Consider the following 20,553-nt stretch of genomic DNA (forward strand, 5'->3'; position numbering starts at 1 on the left):
ATCTCTCCGGGCCCCCTCATCAGCTTTTTATGAAAAAAATTTGACTTCATAGAACACATATGAATACTGACTTTTCAATGAACAGGGGAGTTAAGAAAAAAGGGGAAACAAATGGAAGAAGGCCAAATCAAAATAGATTATTCTGTAAAACAGCAATGGGGAAGAAAAAGAAGGAATAGAACACAACTGAAGATAGAACTAAATTACAGTCAAAATGAGATTGGTCATTCAACAACTAAAAAAGAAACGAGAGGAAAGAGCAAGATTGATCTTGGGTCTCACAGCACGCAACTTTCTGCCACAGCTTCTTCCAAAGCAGGGAAGAGCTGCACTAAGGACACCAGAGGGTGGGCAAGAGTCCCCTGTGGCACCATTTCCTTCTCCAGCCAACTCAGGGTACCAATACCACTTACCAAGATGTGCCCTGGGAGATGATGGCCACCTGGCATGGGCACCCTGTTACCTCTCATTGTGGAGAGGACAGAGAATGGTGCTGCAGCCATAAGAAAGTGATCCTGCAGGATTCAATTACGGGGAGAACGGAACTGCAGAACTGACAGTTCTAAGATGAAAAAAAAAACACAGAGAGAGAGAGAGAGAGAGAGAGAGAGAGAGAGAGAGAGAGAGAGAGAGAGAGAGAGAGAGAGAGAAATAGCACAGATAGCACAGATAGCACAGATAGCACAGCAGGGAGAGCACTTGTTTATGTGTGGCTTATCTGGGTTCAATCCCTGACATCCCATCTGGTCCTCTGAGTCTACTAGGAGTGATTCCTGAGTGCAAAGCCAGAATACCGGAACACCCTGAACACCGTGGGTGTGGCTCCTCCAAATTGGGTATTTTGCCCTTGCAATTTTCTATACGATATATGTCCTTTGGTTCCATATTCACTTACAATGAACACCACAATTAGCAGAGCATTAAAACACAATGAGGAGGAACCCAAACTCTGCCCACAGGTAACCACAGCCTGTAGAGAAATATGTGGGAACGACACATCTGAAATCCACCGCACAGGAAGAATGAACTAAGACCTAACTCGGAATCAGCCTTTTCAGGTCTGAGCCAGGGACTGTGAGGTGAATCCTGCCTATTCTGAAAAATGCAAACAGGACGTAGAGTCCAAGCACGGTCAGAGAACATGAACAGACACATGAGTGCTGACACCCGGATCAGTAAGGGGAACTGCTGAACCAGCAGAAGCATAAGGGTGGGAACTAGGGAGGCAGCTCACCAAGGTGTGCTCAGAGGATGGCGGGCTTTGATTCTAGCCACCTTTGATTCTAGGGGCAAAAAAAAAAAAAGTGGCCAGATCAATGAAAGACATTGAGAATTTGGAAATTTCTAAAGGACTGACCACTGAATTTGCTCTGCCTTAAAGCAAGCACTGTGAGAGCAGTCAAGAAGATGGAAGCACAGAATAGGGAATAAAGGAAATTGGCATCTAAGACAGTACAGACCAAGCCTCTGAGCAGCTTCGATGAGAGGAGCTGATGCTGGACAGCTGATGGGGAAAAATCAAGTGTTGAAAGAGAATCCTATCTTGTTTGTCTCTTATTTAAAAAAGAAATGGGGGGCTGGAGTGACAGTACAGCAGGCGGGGTGCCTGCCTTGCACACTGCTGAGTGGGTTCCATCTCCAGCATCCCATATGGTCCCCTAACAACCACCAGGAGTGATTCCTGAGCACAGAGTCAGAAGTAAGTCCTGAGCACCACCAGGTATGATTTAAAAAAATTAATTTAGGGCTGAATTTGAGGGTGCAGGTAGGGGAGCAGGAAGAAGTTAACAGCAACTAACCAAATAAGTCAAAAGGAAGATCTGAAGGGTTTCAGAGAATCTCTTGGATCAAATTTTCCAAATTTTTCCCAATTTTAGCTGTTTGTGTATGTGAATATATTTAACTTGCTGGTTAGATCCCAAATGTCCTCCCCCAAAAGCATCATATTCTGAAAGCTAAACACTAGACCTGAACCCTTCACTCTCTTTTGAAACACTATAGCTAGACCTTGTGGTTTGTTCTCTACATCTCCCTGATTTTCAGATTCAGTGCAATATAATACCAACAAACCATAATTACTCTGGAGAAGCATATGTATGTATTTTCCCTTCAAGAAAGAATCAATAAAGATCTATTAAGCATTTTCCCCCTAAATAACTGCTTTGAAAAAAAGTCTGATTTTTTTTTCAATTTTCCAATAAAAATAATTTAAAAAACCCTGTAACTCCACCATATAGATATAGTTCCCCTTTTTATTGGCTATGTTGAGTATGAAAATGCATTACCAAAAGCTTTTTATATCTGAAGCATAGTCAGCCACAGCCAAACCCGCAGCTTTGGCAGACAGATTTAGTGACTAGATTAAATCAGAAGAGGCACCGTAAGGTATGTATTTTTCCAGACCATTTTTCCACGCTTCATAGGTACATATTTTTATACAAATTATTTTATATGTTATAGTTTATAACTGCCTTACTTGCTAAATAGTTCATGAAGAATTCTGTCAATAAACAAAAATCTGCATAATCATTTTAAGGTTTGCAGAGCACACCATTAAAAAGCTTCTGTAGCTGAAGTCATGAGTGACAACTAGCTCCCCTCATAAAAGTATTTCAGGGACACTGTCCAAGTCAATATAATTAGGCCAGGCAGTCTCATTCTGCACAGCACATTTAATTTCATTTATCATAAAATCTGGATACCTGAAATTCTATCTCTGCTTCCTCCTTGAGCATTATGTAATATAGCTAAGTGGATGCTCTCCTGGTATTTTTCATACCAGGAGGAAGCAAATAAACAAATACGCTTTCAGAACAAGTCTGTAGGATAAGTTTGCCAGTTTGTAACTTCATTTGAAGTTCGCCAAGTGTAAAACTTGAGTATAGCTGATAAGTACATTATCACCATGGACCGCGTCACTGCAATCTCATGCATGGCGAGGACCCACCCTGTTTTTCAATTTCCTTTTCAACTGTACACTAAGCAATATGTGAGTCTAATATTTAGCACATCAACTTTTCCTTGTGGAAACTCTTTTGTTGTTGTTTTTGGGTCAGACCTGGCAGTGCTCAGGGGTTACTCCTGGCTCTACACTCAGAAATCACTCCTGGCAGGCTCCGGGGACCATATGGGATGCTGGATTTGAACCACCGTCCTTCTGCATGCAAGGCAAATGCCTTACCTCCATGCTATCTCTCCGGCCTCATTGTGGAAACTTTTCAAACAGTCTAATACAGAGAGGTTAGAGAGATTGTACAGGGGTTAAGGCACTTGCCGGGCCTACAGTCAGCCTTGACTCAGTCCCTTGTAGCACCATGTTGTATCTCCCAAGCCAGCCAGGAGTGAACCTGGAGCATAGAAAAAGGAGTAAGCTAGGCCGTCACATGTATGTCCTCCCCCACAGGCCAAAGGTGGTTTTTTATCAAAATATTCAAACAATAAAATATGATTATAAAAAAAATCTAGCACAAGCAAATTAAATGAATTTAAACTCCAGCTTATTCCTTGAATTATAGGTGATTGCTACCCTCTTATTTTCTTTTCTCAAACCTGTGTGTATGAGTTATTTTATGTATGAGTTATTTTATTCTACTAGCACACCAAAAATGTCAAAACCTGAGATGTGATGCCATCAGGGAGTACAGTGCCAATGTTGTCTGTCTCTTCTACTCAAGAACTGTAGTGCATACAGAGCAGCCCATATGAAGTGGGACAAAGAGATAAGGTTTTCCCATCTTCAACTGCAAATCAGAAAATAGGAGGCCTCTCACTTTGTAGTTTATTGATTGTAAACAATGTGCTTGAAGTTTTGGGTTCCGCTGCACTAGACCCAAGAATTTAATGATTTCGGCTAAAAAAGAAAGAGCACTTGCACAGAAAACAAATTAAGAAAATATCGCTACTTGGAATGAAGTATCTCTTTGTGTGAAATTTTTCTAAGCACTTCTTTCTTGATTTCCATAGCTTCCCACTATTCAGAAATGTTGGCTTGAACCAAACAAATATATCCCTATTTAATGAAACATTCTGCAATATAGAAAGACACTCTCCAATACTTTCAGCAATCACAACAAAACAAGTTCAGTAATCATGACACTTTACTTCAACAGCTTGTAGGAGAGTTCCATGTTTATCTCAACATAACCCCCACTACCCTTCTTCTCACACCAACACCTTCACAAATAGGCATTTACCCTTTACCCCTCAAGCCTTCCATGCCACACTTACTCAGAATGCAGAAGATACTTCTACTCTTACTTCCATGTTCTTCAAAGCCAAGTGTCCCCACACTGAGATTATGAATCACTTTAAAGTCTGGGTAGCTTCCTACTTTCTGACTACTTTCTGAAACAGACCAATAGACAATTATCTCTCAGTGCAGGACTCCCAGACTGGGGGGACTTGCTCAGGTTTCTGGGGCCCAGTGCATGCTAAGTCATACTGGCTGGCTCCCTGATCTGCTGAGCCATGCTGTCTTGACTAAAAAGAAGTATTTCATGTCAACAGCATATGACATCACTAACAAATCACAGAAATACAACTCATAAAGATATATGAAAATCATTACAGCCCCCCCCCACCACCAAAAGCTTCCAGTAACCACATCAGAGTGAACTATAGAACTAAGAGGCATTACTGATTGTTCTAGTCACCAAAGGCAAACTATTGTTCTCAACTCTTCCCCCACATACAAAACAGCAATAGATATTAGTTTCCTGGATGGATTGGATTTCATCAAGAAGGAAATTATATATTCACGTTATCTTTCAGCTGTGAATACACAAGTTTGAGGTCATTACTCAGCTATTTACAGAACAGATGAGCCCCATTATGCTTACCAGTGAACCCCTCAGGTAGCTATCAAGTTAAACCAAGGCCAATTAGGAAGACACTTGAGGTTCACCACTCTGCAGCCCTCCAGAGTTCACAAAAAACTCTGGTGAGTAACCAGAAATGCCAGGATGCTAATAAGAAATACACAAGGTTAAGATCCTATATCTGGGCCCGGGGAGATAGTACAGTGGCGTTTGCCTTGCAAGCAGCCGATCCAGGACCAAAGGTGGTTGGTTCGAATCCCAGTGTCCCATATGGTCCCCCGTGCCTGCCAGGAGCTACTTCTGAGCAGACAGCCAGAAGTAACCCCTGAGCAACGCCGGGTGTGGCCCAAAAACCAAAAAAAAAAAAAAGATCCTAGATCTGGACAGATGGATGGGTGGATGGATGGACAGACATGTGGACAGAACCTAGAACTGGGTGGGTAGATGGGTGGGTGGTTGAGTGGATGTATGGGCAGATAGATGGATGGATGGATGGATGGATGGGATGGATGGATGGATCCCAGGCCTGTCCCACATTTAGAGCCATGCTAGATTTAGTCCTCAGGTTCAAAAGCCAGAACACTGGAGAGGTCCAGGTCTGGAAGCAAATGTCGATGTAGGAAATAATCCACAGACACTAAGGAGGGAGAAACGGATTCAGGAATCCCAACACATAAGCCTAAGAAGCAGGAAGCTCAGTGGGAAGTCCAAAAATGCAAGAGAGGATTTTCTGAGACCTAAGGTATTTATTAGGAAGGAACAGATAACATCTGGAGGTGGTGGTCTAAACACCAATCTAAGTACTAAACTCAAAGATGTTTCTAACCAATGAGTAAAAAGGTGTATACAGCATGGGATAGGATCTGATTAATCCCACAGAGCCACACAACTTCATGTGGCCTTCATAAGAGTACTGGAAGCATAGGCTGGACAAACAGAACAGGCCTCCCGAGCTGTGGCCTGTAGGCAAAGCCTTTCATTCCTGAGTCTCCAGAGTCTTTTAAAAAGGGTAGTAGATAGCAAAATCCTTGCTCATTAGGGTCCCAAAGATAACAGGAGTCAAAAGTGATCCAAATGGGGCCTGGTCCTGGGGAAGCACTTTCTCAAGCTCACTCTCATGCCAGCTGCTACTGTGACCCCTACCTACTTCAGTCATCACTACCAGCAGCCTGTGAGCACCACACCATGAAGGTAGGCCCAGGCACTTCCTTGCAATGTGTGTAAGTAGATTTGACGTCAATTTTTAGTCCCTGGATGACACGAATGAGTCAGGTACTGAAAATGACAGCCGTGTATGACATCATCCTTCTTGCCTCAAGGTCTCCATGCCCTCTTCTCAACCTGGCAACACCTACTCAGAGATAAAACCTTTTCAGAGGCCGCCCGCCAGAGAGAGCTGAGCTGAGCTCATGCTACCTACTGCCAACTAGACATAAATGTCAATGCTATTGGAAACACATGGCCTTAGCTAGAATACATTACTAATATGCAATTAAGCAGTCACATATTGTCATGATACTTTTCACTTCTGTGAAATTGCTTGTGACTCTCATGAATGTTGTGACCTTAGACCATACTGCTTATGAGGGTAAGGTCCACTGCAGAAGGCTGCTTGCACCCATCACAGGCTAGAACTTTGCACATTAATTGGCAGCCAGAAAACGAACTGATCAATATATTATCCAACCATTCAGACTACACATATCAAGTGCAAACTAGAAAACCTAAAGCGGTCTAATAATACAATCTCAGTCCAGTATATTAGTGAGCAAGAACACTTCATAGCTATCTCTGCAATCATACTTTTGTCAACCTCTTTCTGGAGACTCCTGAAATAAGAGATGAGTAAGAGATGACATGATAGAGCAATGAATCAGCAGCAGAGTCAAAAATACCCGATATGTAGCACAACTGCATTCTACTGTAAAAACTACAGACACGATGGATTTAATACTAAATGTGTCATGTTTGTGCCCAGGTGATGCCTACAAGAGTTCATAACTTATGCCACACTTCACAACAGATACTGTGCAGTAACTCCAGATAAATTGATGGTGCCTGGCTGCAAAGGACACAAAATGGTGTACAAGAAAGCCGATTCAGAATTCCCATATGACTTCAGAACCTACTCCAACTGGCATGAATGACAGGGAACCTCTCTGTGGCACACCTGGTGATGCTCAGGGGGTAATCTTGACTGCTCAGAGGACAGAATGTGGTGCCAGGGTTGAACCGGGGTTGGATGCATATGCACCTTTGACCCCTGCACTATCTCTTCGGCTCCAGAATTAAGTAATTCTTTTTAAAATAAAATGTATAAAGGTATGTGCAGACATGCAAGGGAAAGTTCTGAAGTAATGGTTTTCTGAAAGCTGCCTCTTCCAAGATTACAGAGTCTGCTGGTTTCTTATTTGCAAATACTTTTCACAAGTAACCCCAAAGTCAATGGGGTGCTTTCAGTCATGGGCAACAACAATCTCAACCAACATGCACAGACTGTCAGACTGTGAACAGTGGCCTGCCAGATGGCTATTAGACTGTGGACAATACCCTGATAGGTGATTGGCAAACAGTGTCCTGTTGGGTGACTGTCAGACTGTTAACAGTAACCTGATGAGTTATTATCAGACTGTGAACATGGCCCTATCAGGTAGCAGTCAGGTGAACAATGACCTGGAGGGGTGACTGTCAGGTTGTGAACAGTGCTCTGACGGGTGACTGTCATACAGTGTGAAGTGTGAAGTCCTGTTTGGTGACTGTCACATGACTGTCAGACTATGATCAGTGCCCTGACAAGTGACTGTCAGGCTGTGAATAGTGCTCTGACAGGTGATTATCAATATTGCCCTAACAGGTCACCATCAGAACAGTGCCCTTCCCAGGACCCACACTGTGCCATTTGGCAGAGGTCTGTGTTTTCATGCTGAAACAATGCCAGGCAAAGCTGTTGTTCCATCTGAGAAGGTTGTACAGTGTTTGGGTAAAAATGCACACTCAATCTGATTGGCTGGGGTGGAGACTCATCAACATTAATGAATGAAACAGATACTGAATAAGGCATCTTTAAAAACGATAAGGTTAAACTTCGACGAGATGTTATACCCAGAGAGGTTGGCAGGAACATAACCCTGTACACTCTACAGAAACAACAGTTTCATATTCACTACACTTCAGTATTCACTACAATACTACACTATAAAAAGAATGGACTATATTTGGTTTTTTTTTTTTAATGTATTTTTTTTTCTTGCAGAGGGCATACCTGATGGTGCTTAGAAGTCTTACTCCTGACTCTGCACTCAGGGTAATATCTGGGAGGGCTCAGTGGGCTATATGAGGTGTCAGGGATTGAACCTAGGTCAGCCATGTGCAACTATCACTCCAATTCCTTTTTTTTAAAAGTCAACAACTTAGGGGAAGGAAGATCAATGGATTAGAATCAGGCAGGCTGGGGCGTCCAGACACAGATTCATGGAATGAAGACAAATGAAGGAAACAGAACAAAGATAAGCTGGAAAAGGTCAAACTAGTCAATAGGAGTCCCAGGATGAGAGAGCATCAATCTGGGAAAAAGAACCTGATTACTCACCTTACAACATAATGGAACCTGAGAAAATAGAAAGGGCACACTTAGCTGGAGACGAAAAGGTTTATTTTTTTTTGCTAACCATAATTTAAGCAGCATTTTCCAAAGTCAGCAAGTGGGGGTGCTGGGGGGGAGTAGTACTTTGGAGTACAACTGGGGTGCTGTTGGTTCACTTAAAGGTGGAAGGTTTGGGGTCGGAGAGTACAGTGGGTAAGGAGTTGCCTTGCATATGGCCTATCCAGGTTTAATACCTATACCCCATCTGGACCCTAGACCCACCAGGAGTGATTCCAGAGTACAGAGCCAGAAGTAAGCCCTGAGCATCAATGGATGTGCCCCCCTCAAAAAAGATGTAGATTTCCAGTGAGGGCTGCGTGACATTTTTCTGAAAATGGGGTAGAGGCCAAAAAAGTTTGGGAGCCTCTGATATAGGAAATATTTCAAACTATACGTATAAGAAGAACCCATAGGGGCTGGAGAGATAGCATGGAGGTAAGGTGTTTGCCTTTCATGCAGAAGGATGGTGGTTCGAATCCCGGCATCCCATTAGGTCCCCCGAGCCTGCCAGGAGCAATTTCTGAGCGTAGAGCCAGGAGTAACCCTTAAGCACTGCCAGGTGTGACCCAAAAAAACAAGAAACAAAAAAAAGAAGAACCCACAATGAAAAAAAAAATCAACCACAGGGGCCGGAGAGATAGCATGGAGGTGGGGCGTTTGCCTGGCATGCAGAAGGACGGTGGTTCAAATCTCGGCATCCCATAGAGTCCCCCAAGCCTGCCAGGAGCAATTTCTGAGTGTAGAGCCAGGAGTGGCCCCTGAGTGCTGCTGGGTGTGACCCAAAAACCAAAAAAAAAAACAAACAAAAAAAAAACAAAAAAAAAAATCAACCACAAAATGAAACCTTTTAGATCAACAAACACTTAGAAGTGCAAGAGGCTGGGGCTGGAGCAATAGCACAGCATGTAGGGCGTTTTCTTGCACACTTCTGACCCACGTTTGATCCCCAGCATTTCATATGACCTCCTGAGCCTGCCAGGAGTGATTTTTGAGCTCAGAGCCAGGAGTAACCTCTGAGTGCCATCAGGTATAACCCCAAAACAAAGACAAAAAATGCAAGAGGCCAGCAAGATGGCTCAAGGGGCTGGAGTGTATGCCTGGTAACCACAAGGCCCTGAGTTCAATCCCCAGAATTGCCAGCTATGGCCCCAGGGGGCCCTGAGCACGGTGAATCAGAGTAGCACCGCATGAGCTCTGAGCACCGACCTTTTAGACCCACACTGCAAGCTCAGCTGGGAGTCACTTCTGATTCCCCAAACATTACTGGGAAGTTTCTATTTTTAAAATGAAAACAAAATAAACACAAATCAGAGACTGGGGAAAATAATACTTATAAACACATGTAACCAATATAACTTATTTTCTTAAGTTAAAAACAGGTTTTATCTAGAGGTATTGAAGAAGGAGAGAGGGAGAGGGAGTGAGAGAGAGGGAGGGTGGGAGAGGAGAGGGAGAGAAAGAGGGAGAGTATGTGTATGTGTGTGTGTGTGTGTGTGTGTGTGTGAGAGAGAGAGAGAGAGAGAGAGAGAGAAAGAGAGAGAGTGAGAGAAAGAGAAAGAGAGAAAGAGAGAGAGAGAGAGAGAGAGAGAGAGAGAGAGAGAGAGAGAGAGAGAGAATGTAGCTCGTTCAAGAGAGCCCTGGTACTCAACCCAGCATGAAAGCCCACATCTCAAGAGGGGAGATCCAGGCAATGTGCTCAGGGTACCATGTAACCAGGCAACACACATATGCCTAACTTTTTTCTTTATTTTTGCTTTTTGGGTCAAACCTAGTGACACTCAGGGGTTACTCCAGGCTCTGCGCTCAGAAATCGCTCCTGGGGCCGGAGAGATAGCATGGAGGTAGGGTGTCTGCCTTGCATGCAGAAGGACAGTGGTTCGAATCCCGGCATCCCATATGGTCCCCCCAAGCCTGTCAGGAGCAATTTCTGAGTGAAGAGCCAGGAGTAACCCCTGAGTGCTGCTGAGTGTGACTCAAAAACCAAAAAAAAAAAAAGAAAGAAATCGCTCCTGGCTTAGGGGACCATATATATGGGATGCTGGGGGATCAAACTGAGATAGGTTAGCACGTGAAAAGCAAATGCCCTACCCAACTTCTTTTTTTACTCTTGGTTTTTGGGTCACCCAGTGATGCTTAGGGGTTACTTCTGGCTCCATATTCAAAATTGCTCCTACAGTACTTAAGGAACCATGACAGGGAATGTTTTATAGCAGTGGGAATTTACCATTGCTAGGGTGCTCAGCCCATTCCCTCACCAAGATGAATGAGTTTTTAAAACCCACTCTGGACTCCAATGATATCTGCTCAATTCCTTCCGCTGGTTCATTCTGAATCCTGTGATATTTCTTCCCTGGGTTCTCTTGATGCCACAATTTCATTCTCCACAAAGTAGCCAAGTGAGCCTTTCCAAAATTTCAGTTAGATCACAACTGTTAAGCTCTCCAGTGGCTTCCCTTCACACTTGGGATAAAATTCAATTTCTTTATCATAGCCTTCGGGGCTTCTGCTTAATCTCAGCACAGGCGTCCTAATCTTCCTTTTCCTATTCCAGGAGACATCAGAGGTAGATGGCTTTTTAATTTTCTTTTGGGCCATACCTGGCTGTGCTCAGCGGTTACTCCTGGCAGTGCTTGGGGGCCATGTGGGATGCTGGGAACAAACCCAGGTTGACTGTATGCATGACAAGTAACCTCCCAGCTGTACGATGGTTCTGGTCCCCTGGCTGGATGGCTTCCTACCCAGAGACTTCCCCTCTGGAGGCCCAAGTGTCCTTGACCTGGCTCTGGGGTCAACTGGCTTCTTCTTGGCCTTGAAATACAGGTTCCCTACACAGGGAGGCTGCTCTCACACCTCAGAAACAGCATTTCTGCCCCAGTCCAGACTCTCCAGCACCATCCCTGGCCTCTCCGTGGAGCTAGCGTTAGCCAAGTCTCTCTCCCCTGCAGCATGCAGCAAGTCTCCCAAGAGCAAAGACCTGCTGCTTTAGCTGGGCGTTAGGCAGAGCAGGGGCTGACACAGGGCAACAAGTATTCCTCAGATGAATGAAAAGGTGGCTTTCGCTTTGACTACCCAAGTATTACCTTCTGACAATGTGATGAAAATCAAGTACACCAATGAGAAATATGGGGAGTATGAAGAAAAATCACTGGGAAAATACTGATATAAAATATATATTATTTAAAATGACCCCTTTCTCAACAATACCAAGAACAATCACATTCTTTAAGAGGATTTATGGACCTTTCACTTAGGCACATGGTCCTGAACTTGGGAAATGTTTTATCTTAAATGTTGCTCTTTCCTGTTCTTACTATTCTGTGGTTGTGGAGGCCACACCTGGCAGTGCTTGGGACCAGCTTGACCTGGGTGGACCACGCTTGGGGATCACAAGGTCACAAGGTACTAAACTGGACAGACTGCATGGATTTGTGGCCTGAGACAGCATACAGGCCCCCAAGGGGCAGATGCAAGTCTAAAATGGAAAACAAGACTCAAACCTTGATTCTTCAAATCAGGAGCGTGTCCACACATTTTACCGCTGCGAGGGAATGGCTATAAAAATAGATAAAAGTTCATTCAACTTTGTTGGTGCGGGGCCGGGCGGTGGCGCTAGAGGTAAGGTGCCTGCCTTGCCTGCGCTAGCCTTGGATGGACCGCGGTTCGATCCCCCGGTTTCCCATATGGTCCCCCAAGCCAGGAGTGACTTCTGAGCGCATAGCCAGGAGTAACCCCTGAGCGTCACTGGGTGTGGCCCAAAAACCAAAAACAAAAAAAACAAAAAAACTTTGTTGGTGCTTCACACAGTACTGGTTTACGTGGTACTTCACACAGTACTGGTTTACGTGGTATCACATTCAATTTTCACAACACCATTAAGAAGGGTGTTTCTCATTTTACAGATGAGAAAAATACAGCAGACAGACATGAGGGTCAGATGGCTACTGAGCAAAAACATCAGACTTCAGAATGGGGCTGCCAGATTTCACTTTTCGGAATTCACATCATGGTTAAGCAGCTGTTTGTGCAGCAACTGTACAAATAAAGCAAAGTGCATTGGACTTTGGCACACTGGTGGGCTGGTGCCAGTGTTGGGACAGGACCAAAAACCACTGACTGCCCTAGGACATCATGCATGGTTAGCAATTCTCCAATGTCACTCTGCAAACACCCCATGCAGATTTCCAAGTTCTAGGAGAAACTGATTCCAAACATAAGGCTGAATCCAGGTATCTGTGATTTTAATCCTAAATTTAGTTAATTCTGCTTCCCACGGGTATGTTTTCTTCATTTTTGTGTATGTGTGTGTCTGGAATCATCTGGAGGAATGGTGTAGTCTTTGGTGTAGTTAGGGGCACACTTCTGTTCACTTCAAAAAGGCAGATTATTTGTTGTGGGGTGCACTGGCTTATATTTTTTGGAAGAGGAATGGCAGACCAAATAAATTTGGTGACTTCTGAACTATGCTAATGAGTCCTGTGCAAAGTGTGCTAAAACCTGAGGAGATTTGAGCATATGTTTTTAAGGAGTTTATGTAGTTGGAGAGTTAAGAACCAGGAAGAGGAACAAACCTGGCAGAGTGATGCAATCAATGCTTGAGAAACTGAGGGTGTAATAGAGCCCTGAGTCTCCCGAAACAATAACTGAGCTACATGCAGGGCCTCCCAGTTCCCACAGACTTCTAAGAGAGCATCACAGTAAATAGTCTAATGGGCAGGAGTGGAAAATTTGCAGAGAGCTGGAACAACTTGTCAGGGAAAACAAATCGGGATGTCGAGGTGGGAAAATGTTGACCTACTGTCCCGGCTTTCTTCAGTCCTGGTCACGGGCTAAGAGTTTCTGATAAATTACAGAAAAAAATTCCTAGAAGTGTGTTTTGATGAAACTATCCAAGATCAAGGAGAGTGGAATACTAGGCAAAGGGAATGACTGGGCTATTAGCATCTTCATCACAAGGAATTAAAGAACAGAAAAGATCATAAAAGGGGCAGATAAATCTTCACCAAGTACATGCAGGGAAAAGGCAACCGTCGTGCTAAGTGATTATTAATTCATGCCCCAAACTGTGTCAGTTTCAAGAATCCTTGGGAGGACTTTCCCAACTAGACCTCAAATATATAGAGCTCAGACAAGAGTGAAGAAAATGGGCAGAAGAGACAGTACGGGGATAATGTACTTGCCTTGCACATTGCCGATTTTAGTCCCATCCCTGGTATACGCATGACACACTGGGCATTGCCCCAAGAGTGAGCCCAGAATACAGAACCAGGAGTACTGCCAGGTATGACTCTCCCCCCAAAAACAAAGTCTCCAAAGAAGAGAATACCATTAAGACCATTATATAACATGAAACTGGGACCAGGGTTTAATCCCCAGAACTAGATATGGGCACGGAGATCCACTAGGGAGTGATGCCTGAGGACAGAGCCAGCAGTAAGTCCTGAACACAGTCGGGTGTGAAATTAAATGAAGTGAAAACAAGCAAAATAGGATGAAGAAAAGACTTCAATAAACAGTGCTAGGAAAACTGCCTGGCCACAGTGAAAAAAAAAAATGAACCACTAGTTCACATCTACTCACACCAAGGACAAAAATTAAAGCAAAATGACATCAATGTATGAGGCCGGAGTGATAGCACAGTGGTAAGGCATTTGCTTTGTACTAAGCCAACACAGGACGAACCCCAGTTTGAATCCTGGCATCCCATAAGGTCCCCGAGCCTGCCAAGAGCTACTTCTGAGCGCAGAGCCAGGAATAATAACCCCCAAGCGCCACTGGGTGTGACCCCCCCCCCCCAAAAAAAGATATCAATGTAAGACTGAAACTAGGTTTGATCCTCAACATCCTAGGTGGTCTTCAGAGCCTGCCAAGAGCATTTCTGAGTGCAGAGCCAGGAGTAACTCTTCAATGTCGCCAGATGTGGCCCCAAGCCCCTCCTCTGAAAAAGCAATAAAAAAAATATGACTGTGCAGCAATGGAAACCATGATAAAAACAAGGTAACCTACTGAGTGGGAGAAGTTATTTATAAAACATAGTCAAGTGCAGAGTTAAGAATCCAAAATATAGAATCCATACAAGTTAATAACAAAGAAATATTTCTAATAATAATTGATTCCTTCCCCCCCAATAATAATGAATAAACCTTGTTCCAAAGAGAACATTCATGGACAGTGAGTACTTGAAAAAAATGCTCCAAGCACTAATTAGAAATATGCAAACTAGAACTGTAATACGATAAACCAGGTCATGCCTATCAGAATGGCAATAACCAACAAGACAAAAAGCCCGAAAAACAAATCTTAGTGGGGATGGAGGGGCAAGTCACTGCTCACTAGTGTGAAGGTAACTGGATGCAGCCATTAGAAAGCAATATGGGGGGCCGGGTAGGTGGCGCTGGAGGTAAGGTGTCTGCCTTGCAAGCGCTAGCCAAGGAAGGACCGCGGTTCGATCCCCCGGCATCCCATATGGTCCCCCCCAAGCCAGGGGCGATTTCTGAGCACATAGCCAGGAGTAACCCCTGAGCGTCAAACGGGTGTGGCCCAAAAACCAAAAAAAAAAAAAAAAAAAAAAAAGAAAGCAATATGGAAGTCCTTCAAAAAGTTAAAAATAAAACTACCATATGTTCCAGCAATATCACTTTTGGATATTTGTTCAAAGAAAACAAAGCGCTATTTCGAAAAGAGAGATACACTCATATTCCCAAGTTCACTGTTGTATTATTTACAATAACCAAGATATAAAAACAAGCTAAGAGGCAATTAAGAGGCAAATGAAGAAAATGTGATGTGTATGTTTATGTATACGTGTATATGAATAAATACATACACAATGAATTAATATTTTAAACAAAGGAATTCTGCCTTTTCAACCACATGGATGAATTCTGAGGGCATGATACTAGGTGAAATAAACCAGAGAAAAAGACAAATATAGTATGGCTTCATTTATATGTCGTCTAAAAGCTGAAACAAAGCCAATCTCCTAGCTAGAGAACAGATTGGTGGTTACCAGATGGAAGGGCTGCTGGTGCTGGGTGAAGTGTGAGAAGGGCATCAAAAGGTACAAAGATTCCATTATGAAATAAATAAGCCAAGGGGAAACAGAGTCTAGCATGAGGGCCACAGGCATTAATATAGTATAACGTGTCTTAAAAAGATGCCAGGCGTAGACAGAAAACAGACTCACCCTTTTGCTTTTATACAAATGTCAATTGAGTCTCACAACTAAATTAATGTAATGTCGATTGTCAATTACACTTAAATTAAAAAGAAAACAAACATCACATAATCCAAATCACTAAAGACAACAGAAATGAGCGGAAGCAAAGTTAAGACTGAGAAGGGACTATGACAACAGTTGGAAATTATCACTCTGGACAAGAACTGGGAATTGAAACGAAGTGATATGTATAATACCTCTTCAAAAGCGGTACTGCAAGAGAGAGTACTATGTAGGCAGGCTGAGGTTAGGGGTGGAATGATGGAAGGGTAACTGGGGAAACTGGTGGCGGGAAATGAACAATGGTGAAGGGTTGGGTGTTAAGAGTATAGTATGGCTGGCTGTCGGAACTGAAGTGGTGGCACAGCGGTAGAACGTTTGCCTTGCTCGTGGCTGGCCTAGGATGGACCATTGTTGATTCCCTGGCATCCCATATGGTCCCCCAAGCCAGGAGCAATTTCTGAGTGCACAGCCAGGAGTATTTCCTGAGCGTCACCGGGTATGGCCTCCCCTCCCAAAAAATATATATATATATTGTATGGCTGAAACTCAACTATAAACAACCTTTTAATTTTTGATCCTATGGTGATTTAATTAAAAATGAAAACAAACACTGCCACATCTAAGAGATCAGTAAAACTGAGTAGCCAAAGTGCATATCACAGTTATCACACTAAAAAAATACTTAAAGTATATGTATATGAATATATAACACACATATAAACAAACACATGTTAGATTATCCAGGGCCACAAAACTCATTTTTACACAAATATACAACCATGTAAGCATAGGGTTTTCAGGCCCACAGTTTGCAAGCAAAAGTTAGAACAGGGAAAGAGTCAGCTATAGGTAGATATTTAAGATTCTGAGGTTCAATAAATGAAAGCAAATAAACAAACAAAAAAATACACACAATCACATGGGGTAAATTCTCCACAACTGTTTATTGGCAGGTACACAGGAGTCCCAGAAAAATAAAATGTATGAGAATCTTCCTTCTGAAAGTTCCATTCATCTACCACAAAGGAAACATTTTTAAACATTCTTTAAAATTTCATACTTCAAAACAAATATTTACCAAATAAAAATGTAATTTTCATAGGATGACTGACATGTGTCCCTGTCACCCACAAAAAAGACACTCAGTAAACAGTAATTAAAGCAAAGTTGAGAGCACACAGAGTAAGACCCCTTTCAAAAAGGTATCTGATCTGGAATAGGGTCCCACAAGAGAGGTTAATTTGGAAATTCTCAGGCAATGCTTGGAATTCCACTGTTCCAGATAACATGAAAGAATCATCAACAAAAATGAATCCTGTTAAACTGGTCTTAAATACATACCTATAAATTTACCTACAAACATCCAGAACATCATTTGGCACAAAACATCTAGTACTAAAAGGCTGTGTGACACCTCTGAAAAGGACTTTAAATATCAACACACTGAAGGCTCCTTACTCCCTCTGTTCCCACCATGATGTTTACTCTGATCCAACTCATTTAAGTGTTTTATCCAAAGGTAATGGAGGAACTAAGATATTCACAACTGACTCCAGTTAATCTGAGATAAGTTAAAACATATACTAAAGCTACATACCTATACTTTTGATAGCATACAAAAAGTACTCCATATAATAACTTGAGGATCGGAATGACATTATGGAGTAAAAATGCTCACTTGCCTTGCACATGGTCGACCCAGTTTAATTCCAGGTATCACAGTGCCGGGTTCCCCAGCACTGTAAAGAGTGTCCCCGGGGCCGGGCGGTGGCGCTAAAGGTAAGGTGCCTGCCTTGCCTGCGCTAGCCTTGGACGGACCACGGTTCGATCCCCCGGTGTCCCATGTGGTCCCCCAAGCCAGGAGCAACTTCTGAGCACATAGCCAGGAGTAGCCCCTGAGCGTTACCGGGTGTGGCCCAAAAACCAAAAAAAAAAAAAAAAAAGAGTGTCCCCAAGAAAATGAGAGGAAAGAGAGTTGAGGTTTCACCTTAGATGTCAAAAAATCAAATCCGTGTATCTTTACAATCATTAAAAGGGTAAATAAAATAAATTATGTTGTCGATAGAAATAAAGCAACTAAATGGAACTAGGCTTCTCGCGCTGTTCGGTCTCAGCAAGGACAAAGAAAAGTTGGGCACACATCTAATTCCAAAATTCCATCCAATGAGGCTTCCCAGCCTGGAGAAATAAAAACTCTCCTGAACGCATTTTCCTCTCCCAGTCACAGCTAAGTCAAATTTCTAAGTACTATTTTATTTCACTAAATTTTCATTAAATGATCAGGAGTCTTAAGATGGAAAGAGATGGTACTTGAGAGAAGCCTGAATAGCTACAGTCCTATAGGAACCTCTGAAACAAGTCACTGCCCCCTTTTGCGGGTTCCCGCCTCCACCTCCTTAACCAGGCTATCAGCCTTGTTCTGAAGAAGCCATTGACCTGAAGAGGAAGAATTTGGTTGGTAGTTTTTCAAACTGAAAATTGTGTACCATTAATCAATTTAATGGACTAAAAAAGTTATATTTTTCTGTTTTGGGTCACCTTGCCCAGTAATCTCCCTCCCTAGGTGCTGGGGCGGGAGGAGTGGGGGCTCCCCCTGCTGAGTTTGGGGTGGGGGCTTGAACCCTGGGCTCCCTCCCACAAGCAAAGCATGCTCACAAGCCCTTTGAGCTACCCGGTCCTACCTACCTATTCTAGATGGAAATAGTAATTTACTGACCCTGGATTTTTCTTTTATTTTTATGAGCCATGCTCAGCAATGCCCTGAAGGCTAATCCCACTCAGCTCAGAGCTCAGGGACAATAGGGATCAAACCGGGGGCTTGCTGTGTGTAAAAGCATGAACCCTGACACTTTGAGCTCTTACTTTGAACCAGACAGCATTTTTCATGAAAGAAAAAAGATGCAACAAAAAAAATGATCCAAACTTGGGGCTGGAGTGGGTAGGGTGCTTGCCTTGCGCCTGACAGATTCAGGTTCGATCCTCAGCATCCCAAATTGTTCCCCAAGCCTGCCAGAAGCAACCCCTGAGCATCATCAGGTGTGACCCAAAAAAACCAAGTCTTTTTTTTTTTTGGCCACACTCGGTGATGCTCTGGAGTTCCTCCTGGCTATACGCTCAGAAATCGCTCCTGGCTTGGGGGGACCACATGGGTACACTGGAGGATGGAAACACTTTATGTTCTAGGTTAGCCCGTGCAAGGCAGATGCCCCACTGCTTGTGCCACAGCTCCAGCCCTAAATACCAAAAGTCAAACCGGAAAACAAGAAGGTCCTTAAGCATCATATGTAACTGGAATATAAAATATATAGAATACGATGGGGGTACGGCCTTTCACTCTCTGAAAGTTGTGTTCTAATCGTGTAGTCCATGAAAAGTGTCCCACTGTAAGAATTCTGTTGTTTGGTTTATTTCGAATTTTTGTTGTTTTGTTTGTCTTGTTTTTTTTGGGTCACACCCTGCAGCACTCAGGGGTTACTCCTGGCTCTAAGCTCAAAAATCGCTCCAGGCATGCTCGTGGGGCCATATGGGACGACGCCGGGATTCGAACCACCGTCCTTCTGCATGCAAGGCAAACACCCTACCTCCATGCTGTATCTCTCTGACCCCTGTTGTTTGGTTTTGAAGTTGAAAAGCTAAAAAGATTTAGTGGGAAATAGCCAACCGAAAGCTGAGAAACATGTTACCCTTGGTGCTTGGCACTAAGTCTTTGCTTCTGGAGACGGGTTGCTGAGGTTCCAGGGACGCCTGTAAAGAACTGGGTGGGGATTAGGAGGAGGGCAGGCCCTGGTTTGAGTTGCTGGGTGGGTGCCCCCCAACAATAGTCAGAGGCATTGCTTGCACAACAGAAGCGTCACATAGCAACAGGAAGGGCAGCTTCAGAGGCTGTTAACGGATCTCCCACTAACTTCTCCAACTAGGGAGCCTCAAGGGGGTCCCCCAGAAAGCAAGAACCAATCTCCCACCAACTTCTCCAACTGGGGAGCCTCTTGGGGGTCCCCCAGAAAGCAGATCCAATCTCCCACCAACTACCAACTGGGGAATCCCTTGGGGGGTCCCCCAAAAGCAGAGCCAGGGGTGCTCATCACTCTCCCCACCTGCTCACTTCCATGCCTCCCCCCTTGGGGCCTGATTGCAAAGGGTGGAGGACCCTGGAGTGAACCCCGAGGCCTTGGAGAGGATGATCTGGGCTTCTGCACGGGGCCTGGACAGCCAGCACCTTGCATCTCCGGGTACCACAGATATGCTTGCTCGCCTCCTGCTGTCAAGCATGCAACCATGCCCAGGCCTAGTGGGGGAGCCCAGGGGTAAGCGGGCAGGCCTGGGCTCCACTCACCCCTTGCCCGGGCACGGCGGAGCTGCTGCGGAGGCGCTTCGCCTCCCCCCGCCCGGCCTCCACCGCCGTCGTCGCCGCCGCCGCCGCCGCCTCTGGCCTGGTCCCGGGGCCCCGGACCCGCCTGCGCTTCTTCACCTGCAGAGCCCGCTGTCCTCCATTGGTTGACCCGGAAGCAGTTCTGCCGGGCCCAAACAACACGTGACCCCGCGCACGTGGCACGTCGGCTGCGTGCGTGCGTGCCTGCGTAGGCGGGGCGGCCCGGCGGCTGTTGCCATGGCAACGGAGACGCCGCTCTGTTGTTGGCAGGCTTCTGCTTTGCTCAGGGTCGCCCCGGCCACTGGTGTTGATTGGGTTCCTAAAGATCCTATTCTAATCAATAATTGTACTCTAACCTAGGGTGTGATCTGGTGATCATATATAGGATGATTTCTTACTTGGTATTCTGCTCCCACTCTAGGATGGAGCCTGATTCTTGTCAATAAAAGCAAGGGTCTGCTGGAGGCCTGAGAGATGGCATGGAAGAAACCTGGGCGTTTGGCCT

The 20,553-nt window shown here is 44.3% G+C and overlaps 1 protein-coding gene across 1 annotated transcript in view; it reads right to left on the reverse strand.

Moving 5' to 3' along the window:
• The window catches only part of TBCEL (tubulin folding cofactor E like), a 56,778-nt gene extending 36,616 nt beyond the window's left edge, over positions 1-20,162 (reverse strand). The window contains exon 1 of the mRNA XM_049777938.1: positions 20,013-20,162. The gene's annotated coding sequence lies outside the window, so the exon portion shown is untranslated. The remainder of the gene's footprint in view (positions 1-20,012) is intronic.
• Between the last annotated feature and the right edge of the window lie 391 nt (positions 20,163-20,553).

The sequence above is a fragment of the Suncus etruscus genome, chromosome 8 (assembly GCF_024139225.1).
Source record: "Suncus etruscus isolate mSunEtr1 chromosome 8, mSunEtr1.pri.cur, whole genome shotgun sequence".
Classification (NCBI taxonomy): Eukaryota; Metazoa; Chordata; class Mammalia; order Eulipotyphla; family Soricidae; genus Suncus; species Suncus etruscus.